The sequence below is a fragment of the Pteropus medius genome, unplaced genomic scaffold, assembly GCF_902729225.1.
Source record: "Pteropus medius unplaced genomic scaffold, Ma_sr-lr_union100, whole genome shotgun sequence".
Taxonomy (NCBI): Eukaryota; Metazoa; Chordata; class Mammalia; order Chiroptera; family Pteropodidae; genus Pteropus; species Pteropus medius.
Window position 1 is genome coordinate 4710412 of NW_024345481.1, and position 24809 is coordinate 4735220.

General features: G+C 43.4%; 1 long non-coding RNA gene across 1 annotated transcript; it reads right to left on the minus strand.

Annotated features, from left to right (window-relative positions):
* Positions 1–1541: 1541 nt before the first annotated feature.
* Positions 1542–23488, minus strand: LOC120611450 (uncharacterized). Its single transcript, XR_005655210.1, has 3 exons — positions 23341–23488; positions 20924–21077; positions 1542–1647 (listed from the first exon to the last, which is right to left on the minus strand). It is a non-coding gene; the product is annotated as an uncharacterized LOC120611450 (long non-coding RNA).
* Between the last annotated feature and the right edge of the window lie 1321 nt (positions 23489–24809).

Genomic DNA, 24809 nt, shown 5'->3' on the forward strand with positions numbered 1-24809 from the left:
TTGTGCAAACTTCCAACGTCCCACCAAGCAGTTATGCAGGTTAAAAACTCAGTTTTCTACTTTTACATGTAACTAAAAAGCGTTTTTGCACAGTTTTAGGAGATGCCAACTTTTCCAGGAATACGACCGTCACATGAGTCAGAGAGAAAATTGCACGTTGTGTCTTCCAAATGTCACCAAGGGCTACTCGTCATTTCGAGAAATCGCGCCATCAACAGCAACCCCGCTCAGAGCGCAGCGGTCACTCATCCGACCCTCCCGTATCAGCGTGCGCTCCTACCGGCCGCGTTCACGACACTGCTGACGCGAGCCTTAGTAGGTCTCTAGAGTGGCTGTGCCTGAGCACTGGCACATGGGAGATGAAAGCTGTATTCGTTTATTATAAATCTTTTTCTTTGAATTTCTCCTTTATTTAGCACCCAGAGTGTTATATGGACTTTTTACAACTAACTCGCATAGATGGGTGATATTACCTATGGATAAGGTGAAACAAAATATTTGCTTTTGAAAAGACTCTTCGGTTTGAATCAGATTTAGACACTGGTGTAAATCATCTTTAGGTTACAATATCTTTACACTGGTATAAAATGTCTTTAGGTTAAGGGTTACCTAATTAAAGGGTCTTTAATTCATGAGAATTTTTAGATGGAATGTAAAATCGACTATTTCTATTTGACGTTGCCCTATAAAGGAGCAATGTCATTACCAGTTTCTAATATTCAACTACAGGTATCCAGGAAAATAATGTGGGAACTTTTAAAACTTTCCATTATCTGGGCCCCTACTTTGACCAATGAAATCAAAATCTAAGTATCAATTGCACACACTTGAATCTTAGGACAATCTCTTAGAGAAGTGATTCTCCGTCCTGGTCATATATTAGGAGGTACCCCCGAATGCAGCAGCAACCCCAATAAGAAAGTCTGACACCCAGGCCACATTAGTTTTTCTTAACGTTTCCCAGGTGATTCTAATTTGTGACCAGTGCTGAGATTTGCTCTCCCAGTACTCAGCTAGGGATTCTGAGAACGTGCCGTGTTGGTCAGGAAGGGCTATGAGTTCTGGAACTCAATGGCCAGGCTTTGTATCTGAGCTATACCAGTTACCCCTCTGGGCCTCTGTTCCCTCCCTTGTCGCATGAGGATCACGATAGCGTCTGCCTCCTGGGGCTTGGGAATTAAACAAGTTAAAACATGGAAAACCAATAGTTGTTCTTCTGTCCTCTGCCATCACCTAGTGAGAATTAGATAAACGGTAGAAAAATATTCAGTATAATCCTATTCCTCTGAAGCATCATTAAAATTTCATATCTTATTAACATCTGTTCTATGACGATAGCATATTCTGATTTAAAACTGCTATTTTGCTTTCAAGTGGCAAACTACCGTTCTTAAAGTTTCCACTTTGGGTAGCACTCTTTTTTTTTATAGATGAGTTTCAGGTGTACAGCACAACGGTTAGACATATATATGATCTACGAAGTGATCCCCCTGATTACTCTAGGACCTACCTGGAACTATTTGGTGGCATGGTTGGTTCAGTCAAAATCTGACTTCCTTAAGTCCAGCCTCCTGTGCTGTACATCACTCAACTGCTTGCCACAGCCCAAGGCCAAGGTTAGAGGCTGAAGTCAACCCCAGAAAGAGCCTGGAAGAAGAAAAGTACCCTGTAGTCATTTTAAAGTAAATACCAATGTTCTCGAGCTTATTTTCAATCTTCAATATTTCTGAGAGCATGTTTCAATCGATACGAGGGACGAGCAGAAATCTTGGATCTTTATGACAATAGAGAGGTTTGAAAAATGAGACTGCAGGACTCTGAGGACGCAGGGACTCCAAGATGACTTTGAGAGGAGAGAATTTCTACAGAGCTGAGATGGTTGACTACACAGAGGAAATTCGTTTGAGCAGCTGTCCAGCTAGCTCCACTCATGCACAGACGCTTCAGTATTATTTTCCTGGCACTCGGCAATTCATTCCCCAGATCTGAGAACATCGTCCAAATCCTAACGGACGCTGCAGCTACCCTTAACAGGGACACGAAGATGAGCCAAGGCTCCTCGTGTGTTGAAATCACATATCGTAATTGGAACAAAAATTCACATTTTCTTCTTCACATTTTCTGTTTGAATTTACAACAGTACATCTATATATTGTGTATGTGTGTATACTTTTATAACCTGAGAGATCTGCACCTCCTAAAATGTAAGGATCTGCTTTCTACCAAGGTGGTAAGCAGGACCCCCAAAGAATGAAAAGGTAGCATGCTTGTCTGGGCCTCTGGCACTTCCGCCCATTCTGGGATGGTGTAGCTGCTGTTTTTCTAAACAGTCACCTTTTCTCGATAAGGTGACTCAGTTTCTCCTAGAATGGGACTTGGCAAACTTTTCCTACAAAGCTCAAGAAAGTAAATATTTTCGGCTTTGTGGACTGTCTCTGTCTTATACACTTTTTCTTTTAAATTTAAAAATCATTCCTAGCTCCAAAGGTGTGCAAAAGCAAACTGCATGATGGATTTGGCTGTAGTTTGCCAGCCTCCAGCTCTCGATAAATGGATCTAAAACTAGTGCCCAGGACTCGGTCAATGCCAAGGCTTGTACCTCGGGCTGCACAGAGTATGGAACCAGGACGGAGAGTAAGGAGGAGACGGTACAGAAGGATAACTAGTAGGGCAGGGACAATACCCGGCTCTTCCGTCCGTAGAGGGGACATCCACTTACATCTCACTTTCGACTCATTAGCTACCGTATTTTTATATGGACTGAGACGAGAGCAGGAGGGAAAGACCGTTGGAGGAGAATTCTCCGTGTGTATCAAACGGCCTTGGAAAACAGAGATAAGATCTCCTTTTGGAGAAAAGGGCCAGCAGGTTGCCCATTGTAAAAGATCTGGGTTCTCTAAACTTGAGATCCTCTCCCATAACGCAAGCCACCATGGGTATGGGTGTCATCTGGCCCTCTTGGCAATGCCCTGTGAGAATTGAGACTAGTGCAAAAAAAAAATGCTGATAGACTGGCTACTGCTGTTGCTGTGAGTAATAAAGTCCTGTGTCTCTGACCCAGGGGTCTTGTGTCTTTCTAGGCCTGGACCTTGAACAGAGAAGTATGGGGAAAAAGGAATGATGAGCCAGGAAGCCATCTTCCTAAGCATTCTGTGAGCTCTTCAGATATCTTTATACTTTATGCAGCTTTAAGTACTTCTCAGGTTGTTCCCTTGAAAAGATTCAGAAGACTATGAGATATTCGAGAGCAGTGACTGTATTTTGTTCACTTCTGTGTCTGATTCAGAATCTAGAACAATGCCTGGCATATTATGGATATTCAGTAAATGTGGGAGTAAGAAGGAAGGAAGGAAGGAAGGAAGGAAGGAAGGAAGGAAGGAATTACATTCCGGGCCAATCTGGCTCAGCCTGGGATCCCTCCCCTGGCATATTCTCTTTTCAAAGTTTATGTTTAGCTCCAATTCAACTCATCAGAGTCAAAACCCTGTATCTTGCTCAAGAATATGCCTATCTATAAGACAAGAAACAAAAATTAATACTCATGCCTGTCACATGCGGCTTCCTACACCCCCTGCCCTGAGTCACGCACCCACTGTGGGAGAAGTCCACGACCCCGCCAAGAAGCAGCCCTGTTCTGGGAGCGTGGCCCCAGCCCACCTTCCTGGATAAGCAGCCGTGTCCCGTGCTCTGCGTTTGATACAGAAGGCCCGCTCTGCTTTCAGGTCACAGCCTATTGGACCAGGACTTAGGACCTGAGCAGAAAGCAGCTCAGGTGGGATGAGCACTTGAGCAGCCAAACACCCGTAAGGTGGCCTGGATCCAGCTTTCTGTCTCAGCATCGCTTTCACACTGAGAGCGGCGGGATGACCTGAAAGAGGGTGCAGTCTATCCGTCCTGCATCGGGGAGACGAGTCACGAGGACAAGAGGGGACGAGGAACAGAAACGCGCCAACAGGAGGAGGCTGGGCCATGATGGGTCAGGTTACTGGTTGGGGTAACGGTCACCTACTGTTCATCGGACAAGTACACACTCTTCTTCTGCAAACTGTTTCCGACCACCCCACCCCCATCCACATGATTCCCAGGGGCAAATATGTTTCCCTCTCCCGGGGCTCCAGCTGTTAGACGTGGAGCTCCTGACTGGGCGGCCATGGTTCCCACGATGTGCACGCTGACGTTCCGGCTTGCTGAGCAGAGGAGAATGTTGCATGATGAGCAGGGAGGAGAAAGAGAGATTCTCTTTGGCTTCTAAGTCTCTGGGTTCCAGTTAATCCTGAGACCCAGCCATTTTCCTGTCCTTAGGTTTTAGATGACTCACCTTCCTAAGTTAGATAGTTAATTGCAGCCCAAAGAGATCTGTCTAGCAGTCCATATGAGCTCCTGGACAAGGGAGCCGAAAGAGCGCAGTGGAGGCAGGAAGGCTAGCCAGCGAGCACATATCAGTAGTGTAGGCTTAATGAGACTGAGATTTTGACCATGGCTGTGACCATGGGAATGAGCAGATCCACATGACACTGGAGGGGACCAAACTGTGGAAGTGACAGCAGAGCGGAGAGTTTCCCAGCATTTTTAGCACTCACCATAGTAACATAGACACCTTTGTCGGCTGCAGCACCTTTATAGCAATGATGGGTATAACAGCCTCAGTACTAACCCGGTATCTCCCAGGACAGGACTTAACAACAAAACATGTCAGAAAGCCCAGGGCATTCACTGAGACTCAGGGGATCTATAAATTAACCTGCAGAAGAGCCTTTCCAAAAAGGAAATTAAGCAATTTAGCCCACAATTCACCAGTAAGTCCTACTTTCTCCAAATAAAAGGAAGCTGCAACTCTACAGGAAGCACCAGAGTCTGTTCCCCCAGAGGCCCTGGACTGGAGATGAAGCATCTGGTATCCAGGGAAAGCTGACGGACTGAGAGTTAAGTCCTGGAGGGGTGCCATGATAACAGGAGCCAAGATGTGTCCAAGTCCAAAGAAACACCACAGCTCATCAGACTACGGTCCATGGTTTCCAGCCACCTACACAAATATTTGTGGATCCTTCCCCTGTGATCTAGACTGACGACAAGCTTTGGGGGAATTTATAAAGTAGCAACCTCACAAATTTCCTTGCATCAATCTTTCCTTTAACTAAGATCCCTGATATTAATTATTAGAACTATAAGAACACTGATTCCCTCAGGGCCTTCTTTTGGAGAAAAGTTTATACAGAGTCCTATCATTCCATGGCATATAATCTCATTCTTCATCTGAAACTCCAGGACCTCTAAAGAGATCTAACAAAAAGAGTTCAATCTACAATTCAGTCTAACAAAAAGAATTCAAACAACAGCCTAATAAAAAATATATACATATTCAATCTGTAGCAGAATTCAAATAAGTTTATTCTTCGGCCTCCCCACAATCAATTTCAAAGTATAAACATTTTGGTTTCTGCACCATGAGAGATGAGGAGTAACCTGAATCAGTCAGGATAGGCAACATGCTACACTGCAGTAACAAAAGATCCCAAAACCTTGAGGGTTTAAACGAAGGTTCATTTCTTGTTCATGTCTAACACAGACCAGTAGGGGGCCCCACTCTCCTACAGTCAGTAACTCAGTAGCCAAGGCTAATAGACCAGCCACCACCTCCAATTACTGACTGTACTGCCAGTGGGTAAGAGGCATGTGGAGACTACCTCACAGTCTTTTCACGCTTCCGACTAGAAATTACACATGTCAACTGCACTCACATTTCATCAGCCAAAGTAAGTTACATGGCTACACCTCACTTTAAGTGGGCAGGGAAGTGATATCCTACCATGTGCTCAGAATAGTAGAGAACCAGAAGTACTGGGCGAAAAGCACTAAAGACAACCACAGCATCCGTCTTTGGAGATGATCTAAACACTAAACCATCAGGAACTAATTGTAAATGAAAAGGGAGTTTCGAAAAGAGTCAAAAATAATTGAGAAAATTTCATACAAAAGTTGGATCAAGCTTGGTCGTCAGGAATGGGAAGGAGTCGGATAAGCTGTGAAGGTGTGAGGTACAAAGTGGGGGTGGCACGGACAGAGTCAGAGGGCGACCTGAACACGGCATTCACGGAAGAGAATGAGGAACCTGGCTGGGCGTGTTCATGCTACCAGGACTGTCATTCCTTAGATGTCTGTTACGTAGACTTGCCAACCCTGGGCTACATAGCTGAATAAAAAATACAGTTTAACCTGACCCACGGAATATTAGAAAAATATGTCGTTACACTTTATTATGCTTATCTAGTACATAAGAAATGGGAATATGACTTCCAACATACGTGGAAATCTGAACATATGTTCCAACCTCTGCCCGATTCTGCACTGCTCTGATCAATATAAGTTGTTCGTACCCACAACAGTTTGAACATTTATCAAGAGAGGTAAAAGGAAAATAGTTTTCTAAATTTATCTTCAAATATTCATCTCATCTCAAGACGAGAAGGATAGCACCTACCAGTTTGCAGTCTGACCATCCTAGGTGAACACCTATGCACAAAAACTCTTAGAAATAAGTGTGACACCTAAATCTGTTCCTTACCAAAACCCAGCATATATTCATCAAATTAGTTAACTCGTAGTAGAAAATAGAAGAAAGGCAATGAATTATATCTACAGCTATTTCACTACACCCTAACCACGAAGGGAAGCTACAAATAGGATAGCTCATCCAAATCCTATTTGAATGTCCACAGTTAGGTCTTCCCACCTTAATACAGAAAATCCAGGTTTAAGAGTAATAGAAAACAAGATTAGATGAGTAGGATGGACCAGAGTATGGCAATTCTTCGACATCCAACAAAGAAGTAGACCTTATATGAGAGGCAATAGGAAGCCTATATAGATTTAGGGTCAGAAAAATGACATAAGGAAAGCCCTGGTTTGAGAAAATTAATCTGAAAGTAGTATGCAAGCAGATTGGAGAAAATAGAGTCACAGAGACCTTATAGGAAGATGTCGTCTTTATACATGCATGGTGACTAGGGTCCAAGAGGAGAAACCAGAGAACCTTATGTAAAAAAAAAAAAGAAAAGAAAAGAAAATCTCGGTAAAAGGACATATTTAAAGAATGAAAGCAAGCGAAAGATGATTCAAGGCTTTCCAAACTGCGCAACTGGAAAGGTAGAACCACCAACAGAAATGGTGACCTAGGAAAAGGAGTAATCCAGGTAGGAGAGGGCCTAAAGTCAAGATTCAGAGTTCCATCTTCAATTTCCCTGAGATTACGGGAGTGTGTCGTTCTTGATCCAAGACAACACATGACAGTGAATAAAGAAGTCAATCCATTATTGACCGAAAGCATATTTCGGTAATTCTCTAGTATTAGAATATCCACATGAGCAGAAAATGAGCATTTCGGCTAAGAAGAGACAGACTAGCTAAGCAGAGGACTCAGGCAATTCTCCTATTCGAGCCGGTCAGAATTCGAAGCGGAACCTCAAAGGCATTTCGCTCCATCCAGTGATCCCCTAATTATCATTCGAGACTCAACTGCGGCATCGCTTCTTCCGTGAAGCTTTCTCTGACTCAGGTCTTAGAACTAAGCGCACTTTCCCTTGTGCTACCATGTCACACTATGTACTTAATTTCACTTTTATAACAATTACTTATTTCCATTGTGTTATTATTATCTACTTATTGGTCTGAAGTACAGACCAATAGCAGCAGCCAGAGACTTTGTTTTACCCTCTTTATATCCATAATGGAAGTAAAGTCACATAGTAAGCACATAATACGAATGAGTGAAGACTGAGTTGACAAGATTTCTGATTCTGGTTTGGATGAACTAACTTATAACAGATAAAACTTCCCACCAATTATGATTAGAAAGTAGAATAAAATACAAAAAGAATCCGTTTGAAGGCACTTGGGTGCTGCCAAGGTGGCCAGAACTTGAGGGGCTAAGATCCTGAAGAAAAAGAAAACATATCGATGAGCCCGACATTATATATCACTTTTCTTTTTTAAAAAATTGCTAATTTATAAACAATGTTGTTCAAAGATCTGAAAAACCAAGGAGAAAGTGGCAGCTAAGGGAATGAGAAGCTAAGCAGATCTTATGGCAATCTCACAAAACAAGAGAACTCAAAGTTAGAATCCAGGGGTCCCTTAGGCACCTATTGCTTGAGGCCCCAGCATCCTAGAGAAAAGGGATGATGGAGAACAGAGACTGATGTTTGCCATCTTTCCCCCCTAAGTCATTTACTAGTTTTTAAGCAGTGCCTAAGAGACTAAGAAGTCACACAGAACTTTCAGAAGTCTCGTGGTGCTATCGAGACAAAAATTGAGGGTCAAGGCCCACTCAGGCTTTCATTTGGGACACCCTGAGATATGAGTGAACCACAAAGAAACCAAGTCTCATGAGAACTGAAACCAGCCTCTAGTCAGCTCAATCCAAGATTGGATTTAAGTGACCTGCCCCTACTCCAGCTGCTTGCCAGATGTGAAAATAATATCTCTCTGAAAAAAGACGACATTGCCCAGAGCCTCTGTAATTTCTCATACACAATGCTGGGCATTCCATAAACGCTTACCAGGCATACTATGAAAGAAAACCAAGTGACTAAAGAACAAGAGAAAAAAAAGAGTATAGAAAAACACCCACAGGAGATCCAGCTATCGGAGTTATCAGATATGGCATTTAAGATAACTGTTATTAATAAGTTCAGAAAACATGTGACAGGCTGGAAAACTTCACCAGAGAAGTGGAACCTATAAAGATCAAATGGATATTCTAAAACTGAACTATAATAACAGATATTAAGAGCTCAATAGGTGGTTTAATAGATTAGACCCAGAAGAAGAGAAGATTAGTAAACTGGAAGACGGTTCAGCAGAAAATATCCAATCTAAATCAGAAGGGAAAGAAAAGAAATGAAAATACCAAAAAAAAGCACAAAGTATATGGGATATGGTGAAAACGTCTAACACGCATGTGATTAGAGTCCCAAAACAAAGAGAAAAAAAAAAGTAAGGCTAAAGCAGTATCTGAAGATATAGTGGCAAAGACTTTTCCAAAATTGATGAAAGGCCTCAGTATAGCCGACTAAAATTTTCAAGTTTGCCTCTAAAAATATATCAAAATTTTTGTTGCATCGGAACATATGTTTTAAGGGTATGGAGCATAGTCAGCATCACTCATTATTCATGTTTAATCTTTTCCATTCGGATCTCCACAGTAACATAAGGTTTGTAAAATATTCAACGGAGCACACAGTTGCTAAATAAACATACTTTAAACAAAAGGAAAAAAACAGTCTGATCCTCTAAAGATGCCTTGAGCATTCTCGTACAGATTGATCCAACAGTGTGAGATATATTTGTCTGCAAGAGAAGATGTAGTGTTTCAAAGAAAGTCAAAAGGTTTTTCTCCAACTGTATATATGTATATTTTGCATAGAATACAAAAATAAAACATTTATATACAATAAAAATTAAAATAGTAGTAATAACAATAATTTAGTTCCAGGAACATTATCCAGAAAGAGAAGTACGGATTTTTAAATCATTTCATATAAATCATGTGAAATCACACAGCTTTAAACAAAATGCAGAAAAATTATTTCTATTCTAAACTAACCTAATCAATTATTATCCCATCATTTAACTCTCACAAAGCAACTAATCACAAGAGCTGAATTTCTTCCTCTTTGGGGCATCTATAATTCAGATTTTTCTCTCTTTTTATAGCTTGACTGAGGTATAATTGATTGTGGTGATCATACAATGAGAATATTGAGACCCATGTTGCCTAATCATCTAGTTATCTTTAGAGCCTTCCAGATTTGGGGTGGCACCTTTGATAGCCCTTATTCCAGGCAATGCTTATTTACTGAGACTTGTGTTTAGCAAGTTTTCAAGCTGAGAACAATCACTATGTAAAGGAATTTGGAAGCCCTTTACAAAGGGGAAAAATGGAAAATGCTAAAAACTACACCCCCTTCCTCATGTTATCTTTCCCTAACTTATATGAACACCGGCTTTGCAACTTCATGATCTGCTCTGCCTGGCACGTCCTGAACACTTCAGAGCATCTCTGGAAAACGGACTGGCTACAGCTTATTCACTGCTTTTACGCGTAAATAGGACTTCCCTTCCCAGACTAGTGGGTGAGAAATCTAATTCTCAATGTCAACTTTCTATAGTTGGTTCCAACATGGAACACTTTGAAGTTAAAAATATTTGGCCTCAGGACAATCTAGAATCTGCCCTAGAAGGAAACAGGCACAAAATAAACCAGACAGTACATACTATTTCTGGGTTTAGCTTGTTGAAAACTTTTTAAGTCCTACTCTGTGACATTTACTGAGCAATTTCAAGAATGCTTAATAGAATGGGCTCTGAAAGTGTCTTTCTTCATCCACAGTATCCATTTATACATCATCAGTGTATAATTATAGTTCAGTACTGATGCTAAAAAAAAATATGGCAAAGAGGGTAAACTTACCCTATGGACGCAATCCAGCTGAGTTATCCAGGGAAACAGCCCTGCAGAGAGTAAGAGATGGGACTCTACCCACAGTGCTCAGACCCCTCCTTCTACAGAGCTGGATCTCAAATAAAATGGACTTTATACTTTTTTTTTTTTTTTTGGTATAGCTGAGCTGTAGGAAGCAAGGGGAATCAGCAAGGACAATATTTACTACTTTTTTAAAAAGTCTTTGAGCTGCAATCAGAGCAGGGAGCCATGAGCTTTAAACAAAAGTACCAAGCAGGGAGGGGTGACATGAGAGCGAGAGGTGACATGACTCTGCAATGAAAACAGAGCCTTGCACCTGTCACTAGGTGGAAAGAGGAACTGGAGATTCCTGCATTACATCTGGCAGCCTGAAGACACTGCAGTGCCCCGAATCCTAGCAGGAGCAAGTGCAAATATTCTCTGGAGGGACAGCCCCACTCGAGTTCCCAAGATTCCCCAATATGAAGATGAAACAAATTCGAACTCACAATCACTATTTTACAGGGCTTTTGACGTTGCCACTAGGTTGCCTTCTCTATTTTGTCAGTGCCTGGTATGTAACTTTGCAATTATAAGGCTTCAAAACATGTTTATGATAGAAAGGAAAGAAGGGAAGAGGGAAGCAATGAGTGAAGACCGCACTTGACTTGTATGGCTTATCCGCTGGGCTACCAGGCTTCCAGGGCTGGTCTTGCCTCCTAGAAAGACTTGCATATTCCATGAACACATGGACTTCTAGAATTCCAGGAGCCCACGTACTGTTCCTCATATGTAGTTAATATTTCTGACTATCTGTCTATGAAACAAGAGCCTTGAGCTCTACTGAACACTGGTTTCCCCTGAGTTTCCCATCCTTCGAAGGAAGCTTCTGGAAAAAGGCTGCCTCTGAAAGCTAGTCAGCTGGGCAGAGAGGGAAAAAGCAAATGGGCTCGATCATCACTTCGCAGTCCATTTTCCTGTGACAAAGCCCTCAAAAATGATGGTGGATCACCACACAGAAATGCTGACGTCTAAATCGCTTCATGCCCGGGAATCTACCAATGGGTTCCTACAGTATCTGGACTCTCCGTCATCCAACTCTGGGAGAGAGGAAGCAGTGGGTGGGTCATTTATCCAAAAGTATTTGCAGGGACTTTTTTCCCAGCCTATCAATCCACAACCAGCACTAAGTATCTACTTATCTCTAGCACCGTCCTGGGCACCATGAAGGAGTTCAAAGAAGCATAACACATGGCCCACACTCAGGAGGCTCAAAGACTGTCTGGGAGGATCTGCTGGTGTGTCAGTCAAGGTTCAGTCAAGGAAGCAAAGCCATGTTTCAGGGATGAAGATGTAATAGGAATTAACCTGACTAATATGGGAGATGCTCATGGAGTGAAGGCTTGGAAGGCAAAATTGGAGGATCAAAGAAGTATCACCAGCTAGACCACTTGTTCTGGTTGAGAGAGAGAGAGAGAGAGAGAGAGAGGCGTCTGTGGCCTTGTACTTGAGAAGAAGAAAGAAAAGAAGAGAGAGAGAGAGAGAGAGAGAGGAAGGAAGAAAGGAAGAAAAAAAGAAAGGAAGAAAGACAGACAGAAAAAAGTCACAGCTCACAGGGAAACCTAAGAAGCCAAGGGAGGGGAGCCCCAAGTGAGACTGCAAAGAAACTCATGGAGGGGTGCCCAGGAAGCCGTGCCTCCAAGGCTTCCACCTCTGCGGGTCCACCGCCTAATGGTGGCCTCAGAACCACTCTTGCTTAACCAGGTCAGTAGCTGGGAAGACAAGCTGGACACAGAATGGAGAAGATCCATCACAAGCTGGGAGCCGCTGGACAGCTCTGCATCTGTTGGCAGATGTGACCACAATAAACTTAAGAGTAATGACCACCGCTTCGCACCTGGCCTTCCGAATCTCGTGACAATCTCTTTTGGCCAATTCTAACCCAGGGAAAGGATTCACGTGACCGTAGCTCCGAGCTTAACCAAGTTGACCCAGAACAAGCTAGCACAGCTGGCAATGGAGAACAGTCCCTGAGAGAAGAGGATGGCTTGAGGAAGACAGAGAAGAGAGAAATGCAGACAGAGTTCAGAGAAAGCTTCGTGGAGGAGGCCCAAAGGAAGGTTCACTGAAGCTCAAAGAAAGAACATGATTTAGACTATGGGGAAAGGAGAGAATGAGCAAATATTTACTGTTTAAATGTGGCTTTATTTCAGTGTTGGTCCAAAGCGTATACAGCTTTCACAAAACACTGACAGGAACTGGGATGTGGCATCGGGATAGATGAAGAGCCTCGTTCTAGCCTTGACTTGGTCCTTGGGAAGGATTCAGCCAAGATCCTGCCGCCCAGACCCATCGACTCACCCCACGAGGTGTAACAGGTTGGGACAATGCCTCGGCTTTGCAGTCGAGACCGTTTGGCATCCTCGGAGACCATTTGGCATGCCTGCTCAAGAACGGAAGCCTGCTTTGAGGAGAGTGAATTATGTCTGGTTGCGTTTTAGGGGAAATTTTTAAAATAAAGGCAGTTTTGAAAACAAGTAGAGTTTTGTTCTCTGCTGACCTCGACGAGATGCTTGTTGGCTCCAGTGCCCAGAGGTCTGGATTGTAGGTCTGATGAGCTGGTGGCATCTAGCACAGAGCGAGCAGAGCAGGAAAGGGATACAGGACTGTGAGCTTCTGCTGTGATAAGATGAAAAGGAGCCACCAGCCCAGGGGTACTGCAGTGATGGCTTGGGTGCATCGTAGGTGGGGGGGTGGAGGGCTGCATCAAAGGTGCTTGATGCTCAGAAAGAAAGGAGTTCAAAAACGGGGGGTAGCAGTCAATGAAGAATGAGATCCCCAAAGATAAACTCCAACCCTCAACAAATAAAGTCTTCCCTGTTGCAGTATGCCCCATACCTCAGGGACCTTTGGGTTAGCAAGCTCTTTCCAAGAGCTAAAATGGAGCATAGGGATATAGAAAGCCTCCTCCTGTTCTCATATCACTTTGAATCATATCTCTTCATTCCCATGAAGACTGAAAGTAAGAGCTGTCCTGAGGTTTCCACAGAAACACCACAGATTTCTTTAAAACTATCTTTTCATTATTTTTAGATCTTCTCCTTTAGACCGTCAACATTTCAATCATTTGTTTCAACTGTGAAAACACAAAACTGAGAGAAGACTCTTTACCTGCCCCTCATCTCTACTTGCAGCAAAAACTGCATGTATTTCTATTGGGGGGGACAAAGAACTTGAACTGCTCAATCTCTGCATTCTATAGTTAACATCTGATGTTAGACCTGGAAGGCACCCGACAGCCATCTCCCCATCTCTCCTGCCTTTGTTTCCTATGAGCAAAAAGACCCATGATGGTCACAGAGGAAGTTACTGGATAACACTCTAGGGTCCAGGCCCCAGGAAGGTTATGCTGTGAATAAACTGCTCAGTGCCTGTCCAGTGGTCAGCAGAGACTCCTTTCCATTTTTTGAGTCAGTGCTTCAGATCCCAGGACATCTTATTTTACAAGCCATTATTCACAGTAAGTTCTGACTTAAAGAATGGCTGTAAGACATAACAATGTAAGATTTAAAGCACTATTGAGTCTGATGACCTTAAGCAAATTGACAGCCACATATTTCTCTAGCAAAATGGTTTGACTCAAGAGCAAAGAATTGCAATTTAAGACATGCAGTTCAATGGCAAACCACCCCCAAGGCCAGAGAAATGAGAAACGCTCTCTTGTGGACTTGTGAGGGGCTGTTGTAAACAAAGTTTCTATTGGAGGAAGCCGAAGGTGCAAAGTGTTGTGGCTTCTCATTGGCTGGTTCTGGCGGATTCCCATTGGCTGACCTGTTACCGGTCAGGAGGAGCTTTTCCCTCTGCCCGCTGAGGTCATGGGGGTGGGGGCACAAGTGGCACCGCTTCTCATCCGGGACACAGAGAGCGGCTCCTCCCGCGGGGTCAGAGGTCTGCCGAGTGACAAGTGTATGTAAGTTCTCTCTTCCCACCGCCCAGATAAACTGTAACGAAGGCTTGTGTGTATTAATTTTCACCAGTCTAACTAGATAGTGCTGTTTCCAGTTGTTTTCCACTTTACTATTTCGTTCTTGGAGCCTCAGTCCACCAAGAAAACATTAGACTTTTGTTAATAGGTGGAGTCCCTCACCAGAGATCTCAGATTGCCCAAATCTGAGGTCGGAACGCACCTCAGATTTGGGCAATCTGAGATCTCTGGTGAGGGACTCCACAGATCAATGGGATGTGATTTGGTTGAGAAAGAGGGATTCGCGATGACCACAGAAAATTAATAAATGATTTGACAGCCACAAAAAGAATGAATATATATTTTTTACCATGAGGCAGAAGACTTAGTTGTTAAAATGTGCCTGGCAAGGTGTTAAGATCTACTTTTAATAATAATGCTGTTCAGAAACAAAACTAATCTAACATAAAACAGCCTGAAATAGTTTCGTATGCAATGATAAAAATGAAAATTATTGGCCCCTGAAGCTCCTTGGGGATTATTTGTCTGTGAGCAGCATATGAAGAAACCTTTGGAACTAAATCCATATAACAGAAAACAGCTGTTTGGGCATCTTTCAGTTACAACATGTTATCAGGGGGGAGACTGAAATTTAGAAAGGCCAGTCTGACATGTGAACTGGCCTTTCCCGATTTAAACACTTCGTAGACTTCCTTGGCAGAAACAGTTATGATGACCCTTTAAATTTATCTCTTTGCCTTTTGCCATTCTTAAAAACATGTCCCCCCATCTTCTTACGTGGTAAATAAAGTGAAATAAAGAATAATCGTGAGGTCAGGGTTAAAAATATTTCCCTACTGGTATTTAATAAGAGGGAGGAAAAAAAGAACAACCTGAATCAACATAGCTGGAAAATTTTAGTCATATAAAGCGAGTTACCGATCTTGATTTTTCAGGTGGAGAGTACACCGAACGACAGGGGAAACCACGGCCTTTTAAAAGGTCTGTGATCTCTCATTGCTCTTCTGAAGCTGTGCTCTCTCCTTCCTGTCACAGCTAAGCTCCCAGCCATGTTCCTGCCTTGACTCCAGGCACTCTGCTCCATTTACGTACAATCCACAGAAACTAGACTCTTTTCCAAAGTCTTTCTAAAGTCGCCAATGATGTTTCGATGACCAAAAAAGACACACGTAACACAGAACGCTGAGTTTTACTACCTCTCAAAATTCTTTCCTTCTTTGGCAGTTGTTTTTTCTTCTTCTCTACCCTGTGTGTAGATTCCTCATTAGCCCTCCACCCCTTAAATATTGGTATTTCCAAGAGCTGTCCTCTGTCCTCAGATTTCACCCCAGGATGGGTCTGATCCTGCCCCTCCTTCTCCATTCCCAATGTCAATGACTTGGTTTGGGCCACATCCTTTTCGCGTCTGCCTTTTCACTGGCCTTCCGTGCTCCAGGTCCCACCCCATCTCCTGCTCAGTCCCCAAACTGTAGCCAGGACTGGCAGCCTAAAGGGAATATGTATCATGTGTCATTCCCAAAAGGGAATATGTGTCATGTGTCATTCCCTAAAGGGAATATGTGTCATTCAATCTTCCCTGCCTTACAGTCAGTCCTCCAGTGGTCCCCCTTGGTCCTCAAGACAAAGCCCAAATCCCTCAGCTTACCCTTCCCAATCTGGACCCTCTGCCTGGTCTGGCTCTCATCCTGCCATTTCCCACGGCCGCCTTGTACTCCACCTGCTCGTGGCAGTGAGCAGCCCTGGCCTGAGCCTTTATCCTTGGTGTAGGCCGTCCTGGCTGACCGGGACGCCCCTTCCCCTTCGTCACCTCCTAACTCACTCTCGTCCGTTAAACCTCAGCCTATGTGTCCCCATTTTTTATTTCCATTATTGATATTTGTACATTCTTCCAGTTTTTTATTCATCAGTCTCACCCATGGTTTATCAGTTTCATTCATCTTTTCAAAAAGCACAACTATTGGCTTCGTTCATCTGTGTTTTGTTTTTTATCTCGGTATTTTCTGCTCTGGTTTCTATTCCTTCCTTCCTCTACTTTCTTTACTTTTATTGTTTTTCTCTTTCTAATTTCTTGCAATAAACACTTAGTTCATTGAGATTTTTTAGCCTCTATTCTTTCCTAACATAACATTTTAAGGTGAAGATTTCCCTTTGTCGTTTTTGCTACATTCCACGTGTTTTGGGGGAAAAATATGGTATTTTTGTTGAGAATTTTTTTTAACTTCTGGGTTATTTCGATATTTTTCTTAATTTTTAAACGTGTGATTTTCCAGTTATCTTTTTGTTTTGAACTGTGGTCACGTTACATTCTCTGTCATTTTAATCCTTTGAAATTGTTGAAACTTGCTTCATGGCCAAATTTTTGTGACTGCTCAACGTATATTTGAAAACTAGGTATATTCTTATGTTGGTGTGTCCAGTTTTTAACTGTGTTTTTGAAATCTTTTATAGCCTGACAGATATTTTGCCTGCCTGATGTATCGATTTCTAAGAGAAATCTGTTATAAAATTCCAGCGAGACTGTGGATTCACTTAAATCTCTGTCCAGTTCCTCTGGTCACTTTTTCCTTAAAATATTTTGAGGACATTTAATTAGATGCATATAGATTTTAAATGAATCTGTCTTCCTGATAGTTTGAATTCCTAATCAATAAGGAATAACTCTTAATTGCCAGTAATTTTTTTTTTTTTTTTTTTTGCTTTAAGGCCAAGTTTGTCTGGTGTTAATAGATTTACCAGCTGTCCTCTGGCTACTGCTTATAGAGTATAATATTTTCATTCTTTTATTTTCAAAATTTTTATCCTTACATTTTAACTTATGCCTTAAGAACAGAATATAATTTGGCTTTAATGTGTAATCAATCCAGGAATCTGTCTTTTAACTGAAGTATTCAGTCTATTTATATTTAATGTAATGACTAATATGTTGGACTTTCACTCTGCTTTCTTACAATATGCTTTTTATTTATCCCACTCTGTGTTCCTGTTCTCCTTTTTCTTGCTTTCTTTTAGATCGACTATTTTCTAGTATTTCATTTTTTTATCATTCCATTTTTGTCATTTCATTTTATGACTCTCTTAATTTGAAAGTTGTTACTTTGGAAACTACAACATGAATCCTGGACTTACCAAAGCCTAATGATAATTGGTACTTTTACCTCCTTTTGGACAATATAAGGATCACAGACACTTAAAATCCTTTTCCCTCCTTCCCAGTGTAAAGATTTTTGTTGTCCTATGCTGATAGATAGATAGATAGATAGACAGACAGACACACAGACACACAGACTGACAACATACACACACACAGATGCACCCCACAAATATTATTATTTTATAAAAGAAATGTCATTTGGATTTGCTCATATCTTTATATTTTCTTTTGCTCTAGATATCTCTTGTGTCTTTAACCTTCCTTCTAAGATTATTTTCTGTCTGCCTGAAGAATATTCTTAACTATTTCCTTAATCAACAGTCTGCTGGTAACGACTCTCTTTGTTTTTGTCTGAAAATGTCTTTATTTCACCTTCATACTTGAAAGATGTTTTTACTGGCAGTCTGTGTTGGCAGTTTTTTTTTTTCCAGTATAATGAAGATATTCCATCTTCCTACTTTCATTGTTGCTCTTGATAATTCAATTATCAGTCTAACTATTGTATTTCAAAGTAATCTTTCTTTTTCTCTCTGGTAGTTTTAAGGATTTGATGGCCTACAATTATACTATGATATGTCTTTTATATTTATCCCGACTAGGATTCCTTAAGATATGGAAATATATATATAAAGAGAGACAGACAGACAGTCTGACTTTTAGGAAAATCATCAGCAATTATTTTAGCAAATATTGCTTATGCTCAAGACTCTTAGACTCTGCTCCTTTTGACTGTCTAATTGGACATATGTTCAGCCTTCCACTTACACTTTCTGTGTGTCTTATGTGTATTACCTTTTGCCTTTATATGCTTTGTGTTGTGTATTTTCTTCTGACCAATCTTATAGTCTACCAATTTTCTCTTCAACTGTAATTTGCCATTAAATCTATCCATTGAGCTTTTTTAGTTATTAGATTTTTAAGTTCAAGAGTTTATTTTGTTCTTATTCAAATCTACACTGTCGCTTTTTATGGTTTCCATAATCTACGAAATTTTTCAAGCTCACTGTTTCTCTTCTTGAAAATAGTAAGCACAGTTTCTATACAGTCGCACTGATAATTCCCATATCTTATATTCTTATGAGTGTGTGTGTTACCTCTTGTTTTCCCTCGTTCTTTCACAGGTGACTGTAGCTTCATGTGCCTACATTTTTTAACTACGTGCTTGGCATTGTATTTTTAACTTATTTGTGGAAATATTTTGAAATCTAAGATGATGTTATTTTTCTTTAGATTTAATTTTCTTTCACCTCTGCCCCATCCTGGGACACCATCAATTCATTATCCTTTGCTCAGGTTCAGGATGTCACATTTTCTTGGCCACCCAGATGACCCAGAACTGGGCCATAGTTACACAAGAGCTATTTTGCTGGCATTTCAGCCTTATCTCTAGGATAAGCAGCTCTGCTGAACCTGGGACCAAAGCGTAGGAAGTGTTATCTTGGTGGCCCAGAGCTCCAACTTCGAGTCCCCGGATCTCACGAGACTGGAAAAGTGCTGCTCACTCTCTGAGCGTGTGTATTTCAGATTTTCAGTTGCCCCCTGGTCAAAGCAGTCCCAAATACCAACCTTGCTTCTCTGGATTTTTATCTCTTTTTGAGTTTTGATCCAGTAATTTCCTCATTATCTAATTACCTCTGTAGTGCTTTTTGAGGAACTTGTTAAATGTCATTTCATTTTTGGGTGGTTATTTTCAGTGAGATGATTGGTCGGAATGACTCCACCACTATTACCAAAAGAAAGAATGTCTTTTGACACCTTCGAAGAACGTTATTCATCCTTACATCATTGCTGTGAAGTATCCGGTAACAGTACTGTGCTGGTCTGGAGGACTGTGAGACAGTGGTGACCCAGACAGCTAAAGACAATAAACTATTCAGTACTGGGTCAAAGGCTACCGCAGAAGAAACATTCACCTCCTGCCAGCCAAGTGGCATCACGTTCCCTCTTTTTCCACACCACTTAGTCCTTGTCGGTGACATGTGTCATCCCTCACTTTCCTTCCCTCTCTCACAGAGCCCCTCAGTTCACTCACACCCTCAGACAACCAACCAGTTCAGCCTAGCCATGGCTTTTGCATCCAATCCCATTTTTTCATGGTTTCCATCTTAAAAAATCCATCTGCCTACTGCACAAATTTTCCCCTATCTGTATTTGAATGACTCATTTCTTTTTCTGAAAAAGAAAGGTCCAGTTGCATGAAACTGAGAGAGAGTCTGAGAAACAACGTTAAATGTGTGATTCATCTTGCTGACATCAACTGGGAGGGCCTCCAGAGCACACAGAAGAGTAAATACTACTTAGAGAGATAATTTTTCATGTTTAAAATCATAATAATTATGTTACCCGTGCACTCTTTGTTGAGGCTTCAAGAGCCAGGCTAAAAGTAATTAAGCTTTACACTCAATATGGAAATATATTTAGAAAACCATCATGTCCCAGCCTTGTCTTTATTTTCACGATTCTATAACCAGGACTGGTCCTTTTAAACGAGGTGGCACTGCATTGTAAACAGCTCCATTTCTCACCTCTTCACACTCTCAGCTTCCCTCCCAGAGAAACGTCTGTAAACTCCATCCTCATAAAAACCAAAAGAATGCAAAACCCACAGGATTGAGCTTATTAAATAATACGCAAAACAAAACCCCTACATTCCTCCCTTTTTAGATATCTTCAGAAGAACCAACAGCCTTCGATCCCACAAACCACCGCAGCGTTTCCATTCCAATAAAAACAAACATGAGGAATCCTAAAGTCCATGGCAAAAAATAAGTCAGGTAACTTCCCTCAGTAGAGATACATACTTGTAAATAATGAGGCAAAGCAATAAATTTCCAGGGGCATTCATGCTCCCCATAATTTCCATCAGCATTCCCCCCAATGCCCACCACCTCACCTAACGCCCCGTCCCCAGCCAATAAACAATCTACACTAGTCGTTTGCTATGGAAATATGTATGTGCACAGAGACAGATAGAGAGAGGCAGAGAGAGAAAAGGAGGAAGGACAAAGGCAGGAAGGGAGGGAGGAAGGAAGAAAGAAAGGAAGAAAAGGAAAGGGAAAGCAATACAGCAAATGTGGTAAAGTGTTAACAGTTGGGGACTCTGGATGAAGGATATATATTCTTTGTACTATTCTTGCAATTGGTCTATAAATCAGAAACCATTTCAAAAAAGTAAGTAACAATAAAACCAAAAGCAACAACAAAAAATTCTGAGGCTTCACTCCCGATTCATTGGTTTAATAAATACAAATCTTTGCTCCCTAGCTTCTTTTAAAATAACTCATCACAAACATCATCACATTCTACAGGCAAATTCCAAAACCATCACCTGTGCCATGAGTTTCTTTTGTCATTCTTCTCGCTCGTCCTTCCCAAAGCCTTGTCTTGTTGCTGTAATTAAACTTGGGTGTTTTCCAAGTCTCTGTCAGTGACAGGTTAACAAAGCACCTCTTCAGGTAGGGATCGTCTGCAGATGGTCCCAACTGAAAAGGAAAAGAAAACCAAGAACAACAACAACAAACAACAACAACAAAAAACAAGTTTGAGATTTGACAAAGTTGTTCTGTAAAGGAAAACTAAATTTACTGAGAGCTCCTTAGAAGACAAGGTATGTATTCGCCTGTCAATGTTCAGTGGATGCCTTTCAAGGGACGAAAAGAAGGAAGCAGATGTCGAACAGAAATGTCACAAAGCACAGGGGCGCGTCGCCAGTGTAGCTCGGATGCTATCCTCTCTGGCCTGGTCTTGCACATGACTGGGCTCTTCCGCCAAGCTCCACATCCTGATTCTGCTGTCCTGCAGCCACGTCAGCCCTGCTGGTCTGCTCCCTTCACACCCATGGGTGTTGCAGAGCACCCGTCCGAACTGCAGAGAAAGCTGTATGTCCTTATCTGCAAATTCTCACGTTTCGATCTTTAATGCACGAAAACCTCTAAGCCTCAACTGCACAGCCTTCACAAACTCCCTTTTGCTCCCGTTCTGCCTACTGCACAAATTCTTCAACTGCAAGAATTGCTGGCAGTGGAGCCCTCTCCAAGTCAAACACACTCAGCAGAACGCCAGATGCTGGCTAAGCCCTCTCGAGTGTGGCCGGCGGTTACAGGCCTTCCTGTCTTTAGACGGGAAAAACCACGTCCTCCATGCTGAGGGCTATCTGGGTGATTGGTCTCTTGCTCTCACATTTCTTTTCTTTGTGGTTGCTTCCTGTCTTTCCTGTGACTGCGATTAAAACTCATTTACTTGCTAAATATTTGCCTTGTTGGACCTTTGAGATTTCCTATATTATTGACTTACACACATGGGTTATAGTCATTCTGCAAAATATGTCAGTTGTCTACCACAGAGCTGGCACTGGCATTGAAAATGCAAGGGTGGACAGTGAACAAGACACCGTCCCTGCTGACATACAGCACATCCGGTCTTGGAATTCAGCATGTCACATCCTGTGCCTACTGAGGAACAAGGTGAGCATGGGCTCAGCGCACATCCTCAGGCCTGGATCTCGGGCCAGACCACAGGCCACTGTGATAAACACACATCAAGGTGTGGTCAGTACATCCTGTCCCTCTGGAGGGGCCTGTTGTCACCAAACCGTTCACTCCTTTCTTAGGACAAGGACTCTTTGATGAGGACTCTTCCTGGTCCCTCAGTGAACTTGCCTAGATGGACTCCAGGCCTGCGCTGACACTGCCTCCTCCGTGGAAACAGCGAAGGCTCCAAAGGCGTCTCCGCACTGCGGGCCCTGGCGACGGCGCATGCCTGAGCCCTTGACGGGACAGTGCAGAGAACCCAGCTGTGAGCGGCAGGAGAAGTGACTCTCGGGGCCCCGTGTGGCAAAGACGCGCCTGGTAGGATCGGACCCATGCTCCTGCCAGGGAATCTTCTGGACCGGGTTACTCCTTGGGCAGGAGAGTTCCAGACGAAACTTACACCAAGCTGGTTGTTTCCCACTGGGGCGGTCACTGCCCATGCAGCTCAGGACTCCAGGGATGAGATGGGGAGTGAGCAGACAAAGACGTCAACTCCCTGTCATGTGTGGAGGGCCCTGCGGGACCCAGCCACGGAACCTTGGACATACGAAGGCGCAGAGACCTGGATCGGCTGACCCAGGCACAATGTCTGCTTTGGGAAGTGCCACCAAGGCAGCTCTTGAATGTGTATTTCTGAAGCTGCCCAGTCTAGAATCCTCTCTTTGGGGGCCCTCTTGGCCTCAGGCTGGAATAGAAGGCAGGGAGCCAGTGTTCCCAGTCAGAGCGGGGCCTGTAAAAGACTCAGGAGGGTGTCAGACTCATCTGAGTGATTCTTTTTCCTTTGGGAAAGCAGACTCTCCTGGAAAACCTACACCAACGTGAGCTCCTGCTCCATCGTCCTGAGCTTGGCAGGCAGCCTGCGCCCAGCACCCAGTGCCTGCCACGCTCTCCTTGACCATCACCTCAGCGCGAAACACTGTGGCAGGGCCTCCCTGAGCAGGCACGGCAGGGGTGGAAAGGAGAAGTGTGGTTTCTGGAAAAGGGAAAAGCCTTCACATGGGTACCAGTTCGAGGACAAGGGCACTCCCCTCTCCCGGGGCCCTCCAGGACACCCCACCTTGCAGCATTCCTCAGGCAGAGGGTCTCCGGGGGTCACACCCTGTCCTGGAAGCAGCACAGCTGCACTGAGATGCCACACAGCGAACCCCCGCCCGGGCGCACCAGAGTGGCCCAGGAAACGTTTTCATAACCGATGCCCAAACACCTCGCTGCTCACCTACTGAATCTTAGTCTCCAGTTGCCAGGGAGGGGGAGGAGGAGGACACATCACAGCCCCTCGGGTGGCTTTTAGAAGCTCCCACATGTTCCTGTGTGCTAGTCCCCTAAGACTCACTGTGACACGACGTAGATGCAACCATCACTCTGTTTCACAGAAAAAAAGACAAAGGGTTAGCGTTCTCGGCTGTAACAGCACCTGTAATATCCCATCTCATAATGGTGATAGATGCGATGGGGAGAGGGACGAGTGGATGGAGCACAGAGGACTCTCGGAACAGAGAGACCATTCTGTACGGTACTGTGTCATCCGTCCACACCCATGGAACCACACGGCACAGACAGCAAAGCCCAACGTCAGCTCGACTTCAGTTCATACTAACGTATCAGCGTGGGCTCAGCAGTTATAACGAGTATACCCTAAGGCAAGATGTCAATGACAGCGGAACCCATGGGGGTACACGGGACCCCTGTGCTTTAGGCTCGATTTCTCTGCAAACCTAAAAATGTTCTAAAAAATCCAGTCTAGAACCCCAGACCTGCGTTTTCCCTCAGGGAAACCGAATGAACCAGAACAGCCCCACCCAGACTTCATAACCTATAGGGACATGTCCTGGTATCCACCATCCTTCCCCGCAGCCCTCCAACTGCTGAAATTATGTCCGCGAGGCACCGTCATCTGTAGAGCCAGCCAGAGGTGGACAACAGGTTGCAGAGAGGTGGGAGTCCAGACAGAGCGTGTTCTCAGGGAGTCGAAACTCATCAGAGGTTCTTCCACTAACTGAGGCCGCCCACTCAGCTACCGTCCCCTGTCACGCCCCCTAACACAGTGGGCTCCCCCTTCCCAGAGGAGGCTTCCACTTGTTGGCCTCTGGTGGACCCTTCATCAGAAGGCAGCTCTTTGCACGTGAACGGGCTTCGTTGGGCAGGCACATCGCTTCGTGCTCCTGGCCCGCCGAGGCCTGTCATGAGTACGGATCCCACACCGACAGCCAGAGGACGCCAGTCGTGACTGCCCAAAAGACTCGGTGCAGTGAGAGTCATTAATGCCTGTCTTTCCAAGGGTTGAAAACAAGAGTTCTTGGACCAAGTTAACCAGACAGACAAACCTTTCTGAGCCCATTTCCAACCTTACCTGCCCACCGCAGAGTGAGGTCCAAGGGTCAGGCAAAAACTACATAGGAAGCAACGTTGGGAAGATTACAATGCGTTGGGAGAACTTTGAAGCTCTAATGCAGGTAATGCAGGCTATCAGTGTATTATCATCTTAACCAGACAGGGTAGGTTTAGGGCAGCTGAATAATTAGTTCCCTTAAAAGAAAAAAAAGAAAAAAAAAAAGATCAAGACAATCATCTCAGAACAACAAAAGTGATCTGGGCTCATAGTTCACACGTGCTTCAGATACTCTCTGGCCCACAAAACTGGCCCGTTCCTCCCTAGCTCGCTCTCTGTAGGCACTGTTATAAATT